The sequence below is a fragment of the Pongo pygmaeus genome, chromosome 5 (genome assembly GCF_028885625.2).
Source record: "Pongo pygmaeus isolate AG05252 chromosome 5, NHGRI_mPonPyg2-v2.0_pri, whole genome shotgun sequence".
Classification (NCBI taxonomy): Eukaryota; Metazoa; Chordata; class Mammalia; order Primates; family Hominidae; genus Pongo; species Pongo pygmaeus.
The window spans coordinates 31500047-31510044 of NC_072378.2; the positions used below are offsets into that span (position 1 = coordinate 31500047).

Below are 9998 nucleotides of genomic sequence, written 5' to 3' on the forward strand. Positions count from 1 at the left end.
CATAGCTTAGCTCTCATTTATAAGTAAGAACATTCAGTATTTGGTTTTTCCATTCCTGAGTTACTTCACTTAGAATAATGGCCTCCAGCTCCATCCAAGTTGCTGTATAAGACATTATTTCATTCCTTTTTATGGCTGAGTAGTATTCCATGGTGTATATACACCACACTTTCTTTAGCCACTGGTTGGTCAGTGGGCACTTAGGTTGGTTCCATATCCTTGCAATTGTGAATTGTGTTGCTATAAATGTGTGTGTACATGTGTCTTTTTCATATAATGACTTATTTTCCTTTGGGTAGATACCCAGTAGTGGGATTGCTGGATCAAATGGTAGATCTAGTTTTAGTTCTTTAAGGAATCTCCATACTGTTTTCCATAGTGGTAGTACTAATTTACATTCTCACCACTAGCAGTGTAAAAGTGTTCTCTCTTCACCACATCCATGCCAACATCTATTGTTTTTTGACTTTTTAATTAATGCCATTTTTTTCTTTCTTTTCTTTTTTTTTTTTTTTTTTGAGACAGACTCTGGCTATGTCTCCCAGGCTGGAGTGCAGTGGCACAATCTCAGCTCACTGTAACCTCTACCTCCCAGGTTCAAGCAATTCTCTTGCCTCAGCTTCCCAAGTAGCTAGGACTACAGGCACGTGCCACCACGCCCAGATAATTTTTTGTATTTTTGGTAGTGACAGGGTTTCACCGTGTTAGCCAGGATGGTCTCGATCTTCTGACCTTGTGATCTGCCTGCCTTGGTTTCCCAAAATGCTGGATTACAGGCTTGAGCCACTGCGCCCAGCCAAATTAATGCCATTCTTGCATGTACAAGGTGGTACCTCATGGTGAACCCCACATTTATTTAGCAAACATTTATTAGGCAGTTACTATGTGTCAGGCTCTCCTAGGCCTCAGTGAGTCAAACATCAAAGATTCCACAAGGGGACTAAAAAAACAGGTAAATGCAAGCTACTATAATTAGTGCAGGAAAACTGCTTCCAAGAGGATGCAATGTCTCAACAGAGAACTGGATGTGGAACACAGTTAATCCAGGTGAATGGCAGGAGAAATCTTTTAGGGAATCAGTATCACAAACAAAGGCTCAGAAGAAAGAGCACACAGGGAGTCTGGGGGAACTGCCAGCAGTTCAGGGTGGAGATTAGAGAGAAAGGAGCACAGGGGCAAAAAGCAAGCTTGGAGCAGTCAGCAGGTTCAATGACTAAGGCTTGTGGGGTTGGGGAGAACCTTGGCTTTTATCCGAGGACAATGTGCAGCACTGGCAGCACTGAAGTCAGGAAGAACCTTGATCAGATCTGCATTCCAGAAGAATCACTCTGGTTTAAGTGTGAAGAATGAACTGAGAGATGCTAGACTGGATACATGAAGAAGAAGAAGTTCAGGGAAACCCTGGCGGGAACTGTAAGGAGAATATTAGGATGGAGGAAAGGTAGAAAGGACCCTGAGAGATCTGAGTGATCAAGACCCAGTGTTTCACACATGGAAAATGAGGTGGAAAAGGAGAAAGGTCCCCATATGAACAGCACCCCATCTGGAAAAATGACATAAAACAAGGGAATTTGGCCAATGACATAAGAGGTGCTTGGGCTCACATGGTATTGAGTGATCAGGGAGGAGTTTAGTTGAGTTCACCTCTACAGACAGGTATTGAGTGCCAGGTATGCTGTCATCAGGGTCATAAGGAAATCAAAGGTATATGCCTTATATCTTTGTGACTTACATGTCTGATCCTGCTTAAGAACTATGCCAATCCCCGACTTTCCAGGACCCCCAGTAATTTTGTCTTGTGCCCATGTGGGAAGTGAGCTGAGGCTTGGCAAGAGGATCTTACCCATATGGTCCAAAAAATAGTAGAAAGGTTTCTTTAGAAGACACAAATTCTCTAATTAAATGGACTAATTTATCCATACAAGAGAAATAAAATCACTAAAAAATAAACTGAGTGAAGGCAAAGAAACCAACAAAGTGTAATTACCAGAAGTTTGTGGGATTCTGCATGAAAACAAGCTTGAAGAAATACTGAAAGAAGATTTGCCTAACAGTATGACACTCGAATGAAAAAAAAACAAAAACAGATAGGTTTAGTGGTGTTGCTTCTTTACAGATGCAGGAGGTTTGAAAAGTAATAGAGAAAAACATTTGGAGAGAACGCCATCTTAGCTTTCACACAGAATGCAAGACCAGCCTTTCCAGTGGGCATCTCTTGATTTTTGTTTCCAGGGCTTTGATTTCATAAACACAGCTCAGCTCTGCAGATCATCTGGCCCAATCCAGGACCCAGGTTTGTAATGATCTTGTTCAGTCATAGTCCAGCCTGTGCATAGAGACCCTAAGATGATGCCCGGTGATCCTGTCTCTTGGCATCTCATCCCGCTGAGAACCGGTGGGACCTAAACGTGCTTCTAACCAATAGAAAGTGGCAAAAATGATGTCACTTCTGCGATGAGGTCATATGACAGCCCCACTTCTGTATTACTCGATGACTCTGTCTTCTGCCTTGTTTCCAAGTTTTGATGAAGCAGAAAGGCCTGTGTGGCAAGGAACTGAAGTCAGCCTCTGGCCACCAGCCAGTAAGGAACTGAGGCTGTCAGTCTAACAGACATGGAGGAATGAATCCTGCCAACAATTGCTTGAGCTTGGAAGTGGATCCTTCCCCAGTTCAGCCTCCAGATAAGACCCAGCCATGGCACTCTGATGAAAATCATGTGAGAAAGCTGCATAGCTGTGTCTGAATTTCTGACCCGTAGAAATGTGGGATAATACATGTGTGTTGTTGTAAGCTGCTAAGTTTGTGGCAATTCCTTACATAGGAATAGATAGCTGAAAACACCTCCCACAGCTTTCACTGAATTAAGTGACCCTTGGGGACAGTTAGAACTTCTCTCATCCCCTTCCCTATGGCAGCCCTTATCTCTCTCATAGGTTGACATCCCACTTTCTCTTTACCAGTGTAAATGTCAAGTTCTCTTACTATCTCCGTCGCTCTCCTCTCACACCATCCAGGAGGCCCCACTAGGGAGTGGCAGGCAGAGAAGAGGAAGTGCCGGTGGTCTGGGGTGTGGGTAGACTCCTCCTCATGGTTCAACCTTGAGTGCAGGTATTACCAATTGGAAGAAGAGAGGTCAGGAACCAGTAGGGATTGGAAGGAGATGAGTGAATATCCCACTGCTCTCAGGCCCATGCAGGCTGTGAAATAAAACAGTGATGAATAGACTCTGCATGGCCCTTGCTGGTCTTTACCCTTCAGCATTCTAGACAGTGCACCTCATATGCCATGATGCAAACACCACTGACTCCCTCCAGGGCAGATATAAATCTCCCTTCCCCGCATCCAGCAAGCACACTCCATCAGCCTATGGGTCACTTCAACCCCATGACTCCCTAGTCAGGACTGTGGCAAATGCAATAGACTTCAGTCCAGTCTCTGTGCCTGGAGAAGAAAGGGAAGCTGGTCAGAGCCCACAGGAGGAGGTGACCCACAGGGAGCCAATAGATGGGTGTGAGGGTGAGTATGACAGAGCAGTTACTTGGGCTCAGCAGTCAGACTGTCTCCTTAGAGTCATGAGTCAGTCCATTGACAGTTACTAAACTTCCTAGTGACCTCAGTTTCCTTGTCTGTAAAATGGGGCTGATAGCTGTCTGTAAGTCATAGGGCTCTTGTGAGGTTTAAATGATTTAATTCATGTAAATCCCTTAGGAACGTGACTGACACTTTTTTTAAGGTACAATTCTGTAAAAGAGTGGGACCCATCCATTTAGGTCCTGTTTCCTTATTCCAGGTGTCATGAAACCAGCTATCCCCAACGCTTATCCTGACCCCCGTTCTATGCCTGCAGGTGGAGCGCTGTTCTGTGTCTTACAACCTATGGTGTGGCGGGCAACCCGGAAAAGCCCAGGGTGGTGCCAAGTATGAGGAAGTCACAGAGTAACACACACACATACACACATACATACCCATACCTGCTTATATACATAAATATGTACAGATACATACATATACGCACTTATAAACATGCACATACACACAGATGCCCATACCTGTTTATACATCCACATGTGCACAGACAGACACACGCACATCACACACTCCCAGTTCCTTGATTCAGTTTGGGGCCTGGGTAATACCAATTCAATCTCTTTTAAGAAATTTAAGAATCTGAAAGAGAAAGACCTGAGAATTTTTGTCCGACAATAGGCAGACCCACTTCCTAGGCACCGTGGGACTTTCTGAGCCCCATGTGGCCCTGCTCCTGGAAGCTCCTGGAGGAGCGGGAAAATCTGACTTTAGATCAAGGTTCTGGAGTCCAGAGGCAGCCCTAGGAACTGGCCTTCCCTGGGTACCAGGCCTCCGCGAGTCCAGCAGGTCCCCTTCCTCCTATCTCACCTATGAGGTCTCAGCCTGCCTTCCACAGCCAGGGGCCCCTCCCAGGCTTTGCTGCACAGCAGGAATCTCCACGGGGCTCTAGAAGGAACAGGAACAGAGTTTAACTCAACCCCCTCGGGTGAGGCACCCTCAGGTCCATTTTTTTGGTTCTAACATTGGTGATACCACTTTCCAGTCTTAAAATGTCTGTTTCGGCCGGGCGCGGTGGCTCATGCCTGTAATCCCAGCACTCTGGGAGGCCGAGGCGGGTGGATCATGAGGTCAGCAGATCGAGACCATCCTGGCTAACACAGTGAAACCCCGTCTCTACTAAAAATACAAAAAATTAGTCGGGCGTAATGGCGGGCGCCTGTAGTCCCAGCTACTCAGGAGGCTGAGGCAGGAGAACAGCGTGAACCTGGGAGGCAGAGCTTGCAGTGAGCTGAGATGGCGTCACTGCACTCCAGCCTGGGCGACAGAGAGAGACTCCGTCTCAAAAAAACGAAAAAAAAAAAGTCTGTTTCTTTTCTGATTTGCAAAAAGGTTTATAACTTTTGATACTCACATCTGCTACTTTCTATTAGAACCTAGCAGTCCTTCGTGGTACTTTCATCCACTGTGTCTCTGCTGATTCCGTTTCCTGGTGTTTTATCTTCTGGTTGGGTTAAAGATTATATGTAATTGTTGGGCACAGAGGACCAGGAAAGAAAAAGATTCCCGGTGAAGCTGGACCCAAGTACATCATTGTCGACAAGGGTAACTACTGTCCTTTCCTATTTACCTCCCTGCACTCCTTCTTCTCTGTCCTCCCTCCCCACCCATCCATGGGAGAGCCTCAGGAGCCTGGACCAGAATCCCCAACCCCGCAGTAGAAATGCGGAGGAGGAGGAGGAAGAGCAGGAAGAGGAGGAAGAGGAGGAAGAGGAGGAGGAGACTGTTCGGTCTCCTCTTTCCTCAAGTATGGATGCCTCCAAGGAACATAATTCCAGCTCCGAGAGGTCCTGACGTGGGGCCCGGAGGACCCCAGTACCTGCCGGCAACATCATCTCCTTGCCATGCTCCAGGTGTCTGAGCAGCCATCTAGTGCAGTGACCCATCGGGGTTTCCCTTGTGGCCTCCGCGGTCCAGAACCTCTCCCAAGTGCGCTGGATCCTCCAAGCTGCTCTTTGAGCCGCTGTCCAGGTCTGCAGGTTCTCGTTCAGGGACATGAAATCTCCTTGTCGTAGGCGGACTTAAAGTGTCCTTCGAGGAAGCTCCTGTGCGGAGCCACCACCCAGCCAGGCAGCAGCATCTGCAGGTGCGGTGCCCTGGACCTGCCCCAGGGCGAGCCGGAGGCGGGGCCGGGGAGGGGAGGGAGGTTTCCCCGCCCACCCCAGCTCCTTCCTCCCTCTGTCATTGGTCACAGAACAAGTCAGTCATGATCCAGATTGAAGGAGAAACCTGGAGCAAAATGTCCCCAGCGCTTCCCCGCCTGGGAGGGATCAGCTGAGGCCCCGCCCCCCATCCCTGGGAGACCCGGGCCCATCACTCTGGGGTCGGGGCGGGGGACACCTGTGTCCGGAGTCTGAGGTCACTCACCGGCTGACCCTGGTGGTGGTGCCGGCCCAGGAACCTCAGGCCCCTCAGGCCCCTCAGTAACACATTCCCTGCGGTCTTCGAGAACTTTCCTCAGGGCGCCCACAGCCCTGTCCCATCTTCTCCACCCGCGGCCCCCGCGGCTTCACTCTCTGATTCTCGCCGCGGCTGTGGAAGCTCAGGAATCGCGTGTCGCCCACGAAGGCGCCGCTGAGGAACTCAGGGCCCACGTGGTGAAGGCGGAGCCTGGAGGCCTTCAAGTACCCGGGGTGCGGGCCTGGGCTCCGGGAACCGGCACATTGCGGGCGCGAGAGGCGCAGGGAGCCTGGGACCCCGCCCCGCTCCCCTCGGGTCCCCACTCGCCCCCTCTCTCCCGGACGCCCTCGCCCTGACTCCCCGCGGGGACACAGCCTCCCGGGCTCCCTCCCACGTCCCACCCGGCACCGGAGCCGCTCACTTGGGAGCTTCTTACTGTGTGGGGGGAGCTGGGGAGGGGACAGAGGGACGGGAACCCGGGGAGGGTGGCGTGGGGCGGCGGCTCTGGGAGAAGTGACCGGAGGAGTATGCAGACCCCAGCCCGGGGCGGAGGCGCCGCGAGAGGAGCTGCTAAGCCCTCCAAGCCGCCCTTTCTCTCTTGCCTCCCCAGCCCGGTTCATCGTGATCGTCTCCTCACAACCCAGTTCTCCACAAGGTCAGGGCCCACAGAGGGGCAGGAAGGGGGTTCCGAGACACAGGATCCGGCTTCTCTGGGTATCTTGGAGTCCAGGAAGGATCCCAGGATCCCCACTTTATGAAGCTCCTCCTTCACTGACTCTGATGGCTTCTCTAGAACCCGAGACCAACTGATAAGGGCGTCCTATGTGGACGTCTTATCAGTCCTGGGGGAAAAACAAGAGCAAAGGGTGAGAGGTGGCCATGAGGTCAGGGAAACTCCTGCAGAATTCTCAGGAGAGGGAAATCTTCAGAGCTGCGGCTTTGGCTTCGTTTCTCTTCCCTCCAGCCACCTGTCCTAGAGCTGGAGAAGCTTAAGTTTAAACCAGAGACTTTGGATATTTTCCCTGAGTGACATAATCCTTGTCTTTCTCTCCTGGAATCGTGGGTCCAGACCATCACAGTGATCCAGTGGGCCCACTCTCCTTCTCTCACTCCAATCTCTCCCTGAGCTGGACTCTCCACCCACCCTCACATTCTGGAAAAGTGCAGTGGTGTGAGCATGGCCCTGGGGCAGAATTGTCTGGGTGCAAACCCAGCTCCATCCCTACTTTTGTGTGATCTTCATTCCTATGGCACTAACTGTGAAAGGGAAAAATAACAGGCACAACCCATGGATGTGTAGTCAGAATAAAATTAATTGGCATTTTTAAAGTGCTAAGACCACTATTTGACACATAGCACAATCAAAGTGTAAAATGTTATCATTCTTGTCATTTCTTTAGGCCCTTTTTCTTGAGCTCTTCCTCTTCTCTTTGGGTTCCCATGAAAATTTACCCTGTTGGAAGTTGATGTCAGCAAGAGACCTCCTGTTGGGAAATGCTGGCTCAGTGTGGGGCCTCCCTTTTAGTAAAGGGAAAAACAGATGGTGGACCAGCTAGTGGGTCAGAGTCCATGTTATTTAAACAAGATCACCTACCTAGAATTAACTCCATTTTGATAAGGACACGCATCTCACAGATAAGGCCAGTGTAATTTATGAGGAGATTGCTTTATTTGTGTAGAACTTACTCTAGTGCTTTTCATAGTCTTGCAACACATTTCAAATCACTGGTTCTCATTTCACACTGACTGCCTCATAGGGTGAAGATGATGAGAAGTATCTTCATACTATATTCCCACGTTTGTCTATCGGAGTCACAGTCATATATTACATATGCAGATATTTTTCCTAGAAGTTTGAATTTATTGATATAGATTTTAATCTGGAATAGATAAATATTACCTAACATTTTTGTTTTTATTACCTCTAAGTTACACATGCTTAAGTAGTCACTACTGACACCTGTGCATTTTCTCCCTTGGCATGTGACATTGACATAAAAATTGTACATTGTACTTGAGTTTTGAGCAATTATTAATTATGTAATTTGGATCATCCCTCCCATTGAGTACTACTGGACAAGTGGGAAAAGAGTACATATTTGAAAAATCTGATGGAAAGTATGAAGGGGCTAACCAAGCAGTAAAGATTTGCCAGGCCAGGAACCAGGAGAAGGCAGAAATCTAGAAGAGCAAGTTGAGCTGCAGGGCTGCTTTTGTCTTGGGTGATGTTGGCTGCTCTGGGCAGTGTCTGAGACCTTGGAGGGCTAGGTGGATAAAGGCTACATCTAAAGGCTGCAGGGTGCATATGTGGCACTGTAAATCCCTGGGATTAGGATGGGTCCCAAAGGGCTGACCCATAAGAGCAACACAGTCAGTTCTCAGGAGTGGCAGCTCAATTTTTGTTTGAGTGGTCCAGCAGTTTTCACTGCTCTTATTAAAAATTGTAATTGAGGATCTTCCCAGTGTCATAAAGAAGAAAAGAAATACACTTAAAAAGGTTTGAAAAGAAGGCACAAAACTCTTATAATTTGCAAATGGTAATGTGCTGAATGCAGAAAATACAAATGGTTAGAACACTCTTGAAGTTAATAAGATACATATATAAATATATATATATATATATATTTTGAGACGGAGTCTCGCTCTGTCGCCCAGTCTGGAGTGCAGTGGCGCGATCTCGGCTCACTGCAAGCTCCGCCTCCCGGGTTTACTTACGCCATTCTGCCTCAGCCTCCCGAGTAGCTGGGACTACAGGCGCCCGCCACCATGCCCAGCTAATGTTTTGTATTTTTAGTAGAGACGGGGTTTCACCATGTTAGCCTGCATGGTCTCGATCTCCTGACATCATGATCCAGAAGTTAATAAGATATTTTTGCTTGGTAGGTAGAAGAAATTATAGAGCTGTTTTGCACAGATAGAAAATGAAAATTTAAAAAAATTGATTCAGCAAAAGTGCGTACATATAAACTTCTAAAACTAAACCTAACAAATTCTATACAAGATAGCAATTGGGATATTTAAAAAACCCTACTGAGTAATAATAGAAGACAGTAATTAAAGAAGACAGTGAATTAACTGAATCAATTTACCAGGATCCTGGCTTGGATGATTCAATATAATAATGACATTAATTTCCTACAGTACTCTAAGAACTCAAATACATCTCAATCCAATGTTTATCAATCATTTTTGTGACACATAGGAAGCCAATTTTAAGCCCTATATCGAAATATGAAAGACAAAAAGTAGCTACGACACTCTAAATAAGAATAAAAAGCAGAAAGAATTTCCTTAGCAGATATTAAGACTTATGTTAGAGTTATTTTAATTAAGAGAGTCAGGATGTTGAGACAGGGATAGTAAACTAGAACTTGGGAACAGAATAGAAAGCCCTGAACGTATGTAAAGCAGAGGCAACATTACAGATCAGTGGGTAAAGGAAAACGATTTAGAAAACAATCTAAGAACAATTGGCTATCTATATGGAACAATGCAATTGTTGTAAAAAATTGTGATTGTAAAAAAATGTGATTGTACTCATCTCTTTACAATAATATAGTAGAATATCTTCATTACTTTAGTGTAGGGAAAGATTTTTATGCAGGTTACAACAAAGTATTAACCCCAGGGTAACCTTTGACAGGATTAAAGACATTAAAGTTGAGCTCCCAGATTATTTGGGGTTTTCCATTCCCCAGTGGACAGTGATAAATGACTAAATGTTCCTCTGGGAAAGGCCTGTAAAAAGAATATATCTCTGGGTGAATTATAGGGTCCTTTCTCAAGGGCACCAGCCTTCTGCTTATTTGAGGGGCTCTGACATATCAACTGACTTTGGTGTAGCTACTGGATAAGAATTTCTGAATACCCAGGACTCAAGGTTGGTGACTGTTTAGCAGACCTAGCAGTTTTTATACCTGTATGTGTCACGTGGCACCTTAATGCCTTGGTGAGGGGGGCATCCTCTCAGCCCTCCAGGGAGATGTGGTTAGGAGATGTTAAGTAGGTTGCA

General features: G+C 47.0%; 1 long non-coding RNA gene across 1 annotated transcript; it reads right to left on the reverse strand.

The window, feature by feature from the left end:
- Window positions 1-2198: 2198 nt before the first annotated feature.
- Window positions 2199-6295, reverse strand: LOC134739647 (uncharacterized). The gene is made up of 5 exons (XR_010126513.1): window positions 5406-6295; window positions 4941-5030; window positions 4397-4474; window positions 2984-3198; window positions 2199-2540 (listed from the first exon to the last, which is right to left on the reverse strand). It is a non-coding gene; the product is annotated as an uncharacterized LOC134739647 (long non-coding RNA).
- Between the last annotated feature and the right edge of the window lie 3703 nt (window positions 6296-9998).